Below are 10,294 nucleotides of genomic sequence, written 5' to 3'. Positions count from 1 at the left end.
ATTGACGATCGTAATATAAGATTAACATTAAAATAACATTGACGATCCCAATGAGACATCAACATTGACGATCTCAATGAGCGATTAACATTGACGATCGTAATATAAGATTAAAATTGAAATAACATTGACGATCCCAATGAGACATTAACATTGACGATCCCAATGAGACATTAACATTGACGAGCCCAATGAGACATTAACATTGACGAGCCCAATGAGACATTAACATTGACGATCCCAATGAGACATTTACATTGAAACAACATTGACGATCCCAATGAGACATTAGCATTGAAACAACATTGACGATGTCAATGAGACATTTACATTGAAATAACATTGACGATCCCAATGAGCTATTAACATTGACGATCCTAATGAGCCATTAACATTGAAATAACATTGACGATCCCAATGAGACATTAACATTGACGAGCCCAATGAGACATCAACATTGACGATCTCAATGAGCGATAAACATTGACCATCGTAATATAATATTAACATTGCAATAACATTGACGATCCCAATGAGACATTAACATCGACGATCCCAATGAGACATTAACATTGACGATCTCACTGAGACTTATACATTGAAATAACATTGACGATCCCAATGAGACATTAACATTGACGATCCCAATGAGACATTGACATTGACGATCCAAATGAGACATTAAAATTGACGATCCTAGAAAGACATTTACATTGAAATAACATTAACGATCCCAATGAGACATTTACATTGAAATAACATTGACGATTTCAATGAGCTATTAACATTGACGATCCTAATGAGCCATTAAAATTGAAATAACATTGACGATCCCAATGAGACATTAAAATTGACGATCCCAATGAGACATCAACATTGACGATCTCAATGAGCGATTAACATTGACGATCGTAATATAAGATTAACATTAAAATAACATCGACGATCCCAATGAGAAATCAACATTGACGATCTCAATGAGCGATTAACATTGACGATCGTAATATAAGATTAACATTGAAATAACATTGACGATCCCAATGAGACATTAAAATTGACGATCCCAATGAGACATTTACATTGAAACAACATTGACGATCCCAATGAGACATTAAAATTGACGATCCCAATGAGACATTAACATTGACGAGCCCAATGAGACATCAACATTGACGATCTCAATGAGCCATTAACATTGAAATAACATTGACGATCCCAATGAGACATTAAAATTGACGATCCCAATGAGACATTAACATTGACGAGCCCAATGAGACATCAACATTGACGATCTCAATGAGCGATTAACATTGACGATCGTAATATAATATTAACATTAAAATAACATTGACGATCCCAATGAGACATTAACATCGACGATCCCAATGAGACATCAACATTGACGATCTCAATGAGCGATTAACATTGACGATCGTAATATAAGATTAACATTAAAATAACATTGACGATCCCAATGAGACATCAACATTGACGATCTCAATGAGCGATTAACATTGACGATCGTAATATAAGATTAAAATTGAAATAACATTGACGATCCCAATGAGACATTAACATTGACGATCCCAATGAGACATTAACATTGACGAGCCCAATGAGACATTAACATTGACGAGCCCAATGAGACATTAACATTGACGATCCCAATGAGACATTTACATTGAAACAACATTGACGATCCCAATGAGACATTAGCATTGAAACAACATTGACGATGTCAATGAGACATTTACATTGAAATAACATTGACGATCCCAATGAGCTATTAACATTGACGATCCTAATGAGCCATTAACATTGAAATAACATTGACGATCCCAATGAGACATTAACATTGACGAGCCCAATGAGACATCAACATTGACGATCTCAATGAGCGATAAACATTGACCATCGTAATATAATATTAACATTGCAATAACATTGACGATCCCAATGAGACATTAACATCGACGATCCCAATGAGACATTAACATTGACGATCTCACTGAGACTTATACATTGAAATAACATTGACGATCCCAATGAGACATTAACATTGACGATCCCAATGAGACATTGACATTGACGATCCAAATGAGACATTAAAATTGACGATCCTAGAAAGACATTTACATTGAAATAACATTAACGATCCCAATGAGACATTTACATTGAAATAACATTGACGATTTCAATGAGCTATTAACATTGACGATCCTAATGAGCCATTAAAATTGAAATAACATTGACGATCCCAATGAGACATTAAAATTGACGATCCCAATGAGACATCAACATTGACGATCTCAATGAGCGATTAACATTGACGATCGTAATATAAGATTAACATTAAAATAACATCGACGATCCCAATGAGAAATCAACATTGACGATCTCAATGAGCGATTAACATTGACGATCGTAATATAAGATTAACATTGAAATAACATTGACGATCCCAATGAGACATTAAAATTGACGATCCCAATGAGACATTTACATTGAAACAACATTGACGATCCCAATGAGACATTAAAATTGACGATCCCAATGAGACATTAACATTGACGAGCCCAATGAGACATCAACATTGACGATCTCAATGAGCGATTAACATTGACGATCGTAATATAAGATTAACATTAAAATAACATTACCGATCCCAATGAGACATCAACATTGACGATCTCAATGAGCGATTAACATTGACGATCGTAATATAAGATTAACATTGAAATAACATTGACGATCCCAATGAGACATTAACATTGACGATCCCAATGAGACATTAACATTGACGAGCCCAATGAGACATTAACATTGACGAGCCCAATGAGACATTAACATTGACGATCCCAATGAGACATTAGCATTGAAACAACATTGACGATGTCAATGAGACATTTACATTGAAATAACATTGACGATCCCAATGAGCTATTAACATTGACGATCCTAATGAGCCATTAACATTGAAATAACATTGACGATCCCAATGAGACATTAAAATTGACGATCCCAATGAGACATTAAAATTGACGATCCCAATGAGACATTAACATTGACGAGCCCAATGAGACATCAACATTGACGATCTCAATGAGTGATTAACATTGACGATCGTAATATAATATTAACATTAAAATAACATTGACGATCCCAATGAGACATTAACATCGACGATCCCAATGAGACATTAACATTGACGATCTCACTGAGACTTATACATTGAAATAACATTGACGATCCCAATGAGACATTAACATTGACGATCCCAATGAGACATTGACATTGACGATCCAAATGAGACAGCAACATTGACGATCCTAGAAAGACATTTACATTGAAATAACATTAACGATCCCAATGAGACATTTACATTGAAATAACATTGACGATCCCAATGAGCTATTAACATTGACGATCCTAATGAGCCATTAAAATTGAAATAACATTGACGATCCCAATGAGACATTAAAATTGACGATCCCAATGAGACATCAACATTGACGATCTCAATGAGCGATTAAAATTGACGATCGTAATATAAGATTAACATTAAAATAACATCGACGATCCCAATGAGAAATCAACATTGACGATCTCAATGAGCGATTAACATTGACGATCGTAATATAAGATTAACATTGAAATAACATTGACGATCCCAATGAGACATTAACATTGACGATCCCAATGAGACATAAACATTGACGAGCCCAATGAGACATTAACATTGACGAGCCCAATGAGACATTAACATTGACGATCCCAATGAGACATTTACATTGAAACAACATTGACGATCCCAATGAGACATTAGCATTGAAACAACATTGACGATGTCAATGAGACATTTACATTGAAATAACATTGACGATCCCAATGAGCTATTAACATTGACGATCCTAATGAGCCATAAACATTGAAATAACATTGACGATCCCAATGAGACATTAAAATTGACGATCCCAATGAGACATTAACATTGACGAGCCCAATGAGACATCAACATTGACGATCTCAATGAGCGCTTAACATTGACGATCGTAATATAATATTAACATTAAAATAACATTGACGATCCCAATGAGACATTAACATCGACGATCCCAATGAGACATTAAAATTGACGATCCCAATGAAAGATTAACATTGAAATAACATTGACGATCCCAATGAGACATTTACATTGAAATAGCATTGACGATCCCAATGAGACATTAAAATTGACGATCCTAATGAAAGATTAACATTGAAATAACATTGACGATCCCAATGAGCTATTAACATTGACGATCCTAATGAGCCATTAACATTGAAATAACATTGACGATCCCAATGAGACATTAACATTGACGATCCCAATGAGACATTAAAATTGACAATCCCAATGAGACATACACATTGACGAGCTCAATGAGACATCAACATTGACGATCTCAATGAGCCATTAACATTGAAATAACATTGACGATCCCAATGAGACATTAAAATTGACGATCCCAATGAGACATTAACATTGACGATCTCAATGAGCGATTAACATTGACGATCGTAATATAATATTAACATTAAAATAACATTGACGATCCCAATGAGACATTAACATCGACGATCCCAATGAGACATTAAAATTGACGATCCCAATGAAAGATTAACATTGAAATAACATTGACGATCCCAATGAGACATTTACATTGAAATAGCATTGACGATCCCAATGAGACATTAAAATTGACGATCTCAATGAAAGATTAACATTGAAATAACATTGACGATCCCAATGAGACATTTACATTGAAATAGCATTGACGATCCCAATGAGACATTAAAATTGACAATCCCAATGAGACATACACATTGACGAGCTCAATGAGACATCAACATTGACGATCTCAATGAGCCATTAACATTGAAATAACATTGACGATCCCAATGAGACATTAAAATTGACGATCCCAATGAGACATTAACATTGACGATCTCAATGAGCGATTAACATTGACGATCGTAATATAATATTAACATTAAAATAACATTGACGATCCCAATGAGACATTAACATCGACGATCCCAATGAGACATTAAAATTGACGATCCCAATGAAAGATTAACATTGAAATAACATTGACGATCCCAATGAGACATTTACATTGAAATAGCATTGACGATCCCAATGAGACATTAAAATTGACGATCTCAATGAAAGATTAACATTGAAATAACATTGACGATCCCAATGAGCTATTAACATTGACGATCCCAATGAGACATTAAAATTGACAATCCCAATGAGACATTAACATTGACGAGCTCAATGAGACATCAACATTGACGATCTCAATGAGCGATTAACATTGACGATCGTAATATAAGATTAACATTAAAATAACATTGACGATCCCAATGAGACATTTACATTGAAATAGCATTGACGATCCTAATGAGCCATTAACATTGAAATAACATTGACGATCCCAATGAGACATTAACATTGACGATCCCAATGAGACATTAAAATTGACAATCCCAATGAGACATTAACATTGACGAGCTCAATGAGACATCAACATTGACGATCTCAATGAGCGATTAACATTGACGATCGTAATATAAGATTAACATTAAAATAACATTGACGATCCCAATGAGACATTTACATTGAAATAGCATTGACGATCCCAATGAGACATTAAAATTGACGATCCCAATGAAAGATTAACATTGAAATAACATTGACGATCCCAATGAGACATTAACATTGACGATCCCAATGAGACATTTACATTGAAACAACATTGACGATCCCAATGAGACATTTACATTGATACAACATTGACGATGTCAATGAGACATTTACATTGGAATAACATTGACGATCCCAATGAGCGATTAACATTGACGATCGTAATATAAGATTAACATTGAAATAACATTGACGAGCCCAATGAGACATTAACATTGACGATCCCAATGAGACATTTACATTGAAACAACATTGACGATCCCAATGAGACATTAGCATTGAAACAACATTGACGATGTCAATGAGACATTTACATTGCAATAACATTGACGATCCTAATGAGCTATTAACATTGACGATCCTAATGAGCCATTAACATTGAAATAACATTGACGATCCCAATGAGACATTAAAATTGACGATCCCAATGAGACATTAACATTGACGATCCCAATGAGACATTGACATTGACGATCCAAATGAGACATTAACATTGACGATCCTAGAAAGACATTTACATTGAAATAACATTAACGATCCCAATGAGACATTTACATTGAAATAACATTGACGATCCCAATGAGCTATTAACATTGACGATCCTAATGAGCCATTAAAATTGAAATAACATTGACGATCCCAATGAGACATTAAAATTGACGATCCCAATGAGACATCAACATTGACGATCTCAATGAGCGATTAACATTGACGATCGTAATATAAGATTAACATTGAAATAACATCGACGATCCCAATGAGAAATCAACATTGACGATCTCAATGAGCGATTAACATTGACGTTCGTAATATAAGATTAACATTGAAATAACATTGACGATCCCAATGAGACATTAACATTGACGATCCCAATGAGACATAAACATTGACGAGCCCAATGAGACATTAACATTGACGAGCCCAATGAGACATTAACATTGACGATCCCAATGAGACATTTACATTGAAACAACATTGACGATCCCAATGAGACATTAGCATTGAAACAACATTGACGATGTCAATGAGACATTTACATTGAAATAACATTGACGATCCCAATGAGCTATTAACATTGACGATCCTAATGAGCCATTAACATTGAAATAACATTGACGATCCCAATGAGACATTAAAATTGACGATCCCAATGAGACATTAACATTGACGAGCCCAATGAGACATCAACATTGACGATCTCAATGAGCGATTAACATTGACGATCGTAATATAATATTAACATTAAAATAACATTGACGATCCCAATGAGACATTAACATCGACGATCCCAATGAGACATTAAAATTGACGATCCCAATGAAAGATTAACATTGAAATAACATTGACGATCCCAATGAGCTATTAACATTGACGATCCTAATGAGCCATTAACATTGAAATAACATTGACGATCCCAATGAGACATTAACATTGACGATCCCAATGAGACATTAACATTGACGATCCCAATGAGACATAAACATTGACGAGCCCAATGAGACATTAACATTGACGAGCCCAATGAGACATTAACATTGACGATCCCAATGAGACATTTACATTGAAACAACATTGACGATCCCAATGAGACATTAGCATTGAAACAACATTGACGATGTCAATGAGACATTTACATTGAAATAACATTGACGATCCCAATGAGCTATTAACATTGACGATCCTAATGAGCCATTAACATTGAAATAACATTGACGATCCCAATGAGACATTAAAATTGACGATCCCAATGAGACATTAACATTGACGAGCCCAATGAGACATCAACATTGACGATCTCAATGAGCGATTAACATTGACGATCGTAATATAATATTAACATTAAAATAACATTGACGATCCCAATGAGACATTAACATCGACGATCCCAATGAGACATTAAAATTGACGATCCCAATGAAAGATTAACATTGAAATAACATTGACGATCCCAATGAGCTATTAACATTGACGATCCTAATGAGCCATTAACATTGAAATAACATTGACGATCCCAATGAGACATTAACATTGACGATCCCAATGAGACATTAAAATTGACAATCCTAATGAGACATTAACATTGACGAGCTCAATGAGACATCAACATTGACGATCTCAATGAGCCATTAACATTGAAATAACATTGACGATCCCAATGAGACATTAAAATTGACGATCCCAATGAGACATTAACATTGACGAGCCCAATGAGACATCAACATTGACGATCTCAATGAGCGATTAACATTGACGATCGTAATATAATATTAACATTAAAATAACATTGACGATCCCAATGAGACATTAACATCGACGATCCCAATGAGACATTAAAATTGACGATCCCAATGAAAGATTAACATTGAAATAACATTGACGATCCCAATGAGACATTTACATTGAAATAGCATTGACGATCCCAATGAGACATTAAAATTGACGATCTCAATGAAAGATTAACATTGAAATAACATTGACGATCCCAATGAGCTATTAACATTGACGATCCCAATGAGACATTAAAATTGACAATCCCAATGAGACATTAACATTGACGAGCTCAATGAGACATCAACATTGACGATCTCAATGAGCGATTAACATTGACGATCGTAATATAAGATTAACATTAAAATAACATTGACGATCCCAATGAGACATTTACATTGAAATAGCATTGACGATCCTAATGAGCCATTAACATTGAAATAACATTGACGATCCCAATGAGACATTAACATTGACGATCCCAATGAGACATTAAAATTGACAATCCCAATGAGACATTAACATTGACGATCTCAATGAGCGATTAACATTTACGATCGTAATATAAGATTAACATTAAAATAACATTGACGATCCCAATGAGACATTTACATTGAAATAGCATTGACGATCCCAATGAGACATTAAAATTGACGATCCCAATGAAAGATTAACATTGAAATAACATTGACGATCCCAATGAGACATTAACATTGACGATCCCAATGAGACATTTACATTGAAACAACATTGACGATCCCAATGAGACATTTACATTGATACAACATTGACGATGTCAATGAGACATTTACATTGAAATAACATTGACGATCCCAATGAGCGATTAACATTGACGATCGTAATATAAGATTAACATTGAAATAACATTGACGAGCCCAATGAGACATTAACATTGACGATCCCAATGAGACATTTACATTGAAACAACATTGACGATCCCAATGAGACATTAGCATTGAAACAACATTGACGATGTCAATGAGACATTTACATTGAAATAACATTGACGATCCTAATGAGCTATTAACATTGACGATCCTAATGAGCCATTAACATTGAAATAACATTGACGATCCCAATGAGACATTAAAATTGACGATCCCAATGAGACATTAACATTGACGAGCCCAATGAGACATCAACATTGACGATCTCAATGAGCGATTAACATTGACGATCGTAATATAATATTAACATTGAAATAACATTGACGATCCCAATGAGACATTTACATTGAAATAGCATTGACGATCCCAATGAGACATTAAAATTGACGATCCCAATGAAAGATTCACATTGAAATAACATTGACGATCCCAATGAGACATTAACATCGACGATCCCAATGAGACATTAACATTGACGATCTCACTGAGACTTATACATTGAAATAAAATTGACGATCGCAATGAGACATTAACATTGACGATCCCAATGAGACATTGACATTGACGATCCAAATGAAAGATTAACATTGAAATAACAATGACGATCCCAATGAAAGATTAACATTGAAATAACATTGACGATCCCAATGAGACATTAACATTGACGATCTCAATGAGCGATTAACATTGACGATCGTAATATAAGATTAACATTGAAATAACATTGACGAGCCCAATGAGACATTAACATTGACGATCCCAATGAGACATTAACATTGACGAGCCCAATGAGACATGAACATTGACGATCCCAATGAGACATTTACATTGAAACAACATTGACGATCCCAATGAGACATTAGCATTGAAACAACATTGACGATGTCAATGAGACATTTACATTGAAATAACATTGACGATCCTAATGAGCTATTAACATTGACGATCCTAATGAGCCATTAACATTGAAATAACATTGACGATCCCAATGAGACATTAAAATTGACGATCCCAATGAGACATTAACATTGACGAGCCCAATGAGACATCAACATTGACGATCTCAATGAGCGATTAACATTGACGATCGTAATATAATATTAACATTAAAATAACATTGACGATCCCAATGAGACATTTACATTGAAATAGCATTGACGATCCCAATGAGACATTAAAATTGACGATCCCAATGAAAGATTAACATTGAAATAACATTGACGATCCCAATGAGACATTGACATTGACGATCCAAATGAAAGATTAACATTGAAATAACAATGACGATCCCAATGAAAGATTAACATTGAAATAACATTGACGATCCCAATGAGACATTAACATCGACGATCCCAATGAGACATTA

Source organism: Tetranychus urticae, chromosome 1 (genome assembly GCF_039701765.1).
Source record: "Tetranychus urticae isolate SD_2017Ah chromosome 1, NJAU_TeUrti_SD_1.0, whole genome shotgun sequence".
In the NCBI taxonomy this organism is placed as follows: Eukaryota; Metazoa; Arthropoda; class Arachnida; order Trombidiformes; family Tetranychidae; genus Tetranychus; species Tetranychus urticae.
This window is presented reverse-complemented; position numbering follows the sequence as displayed.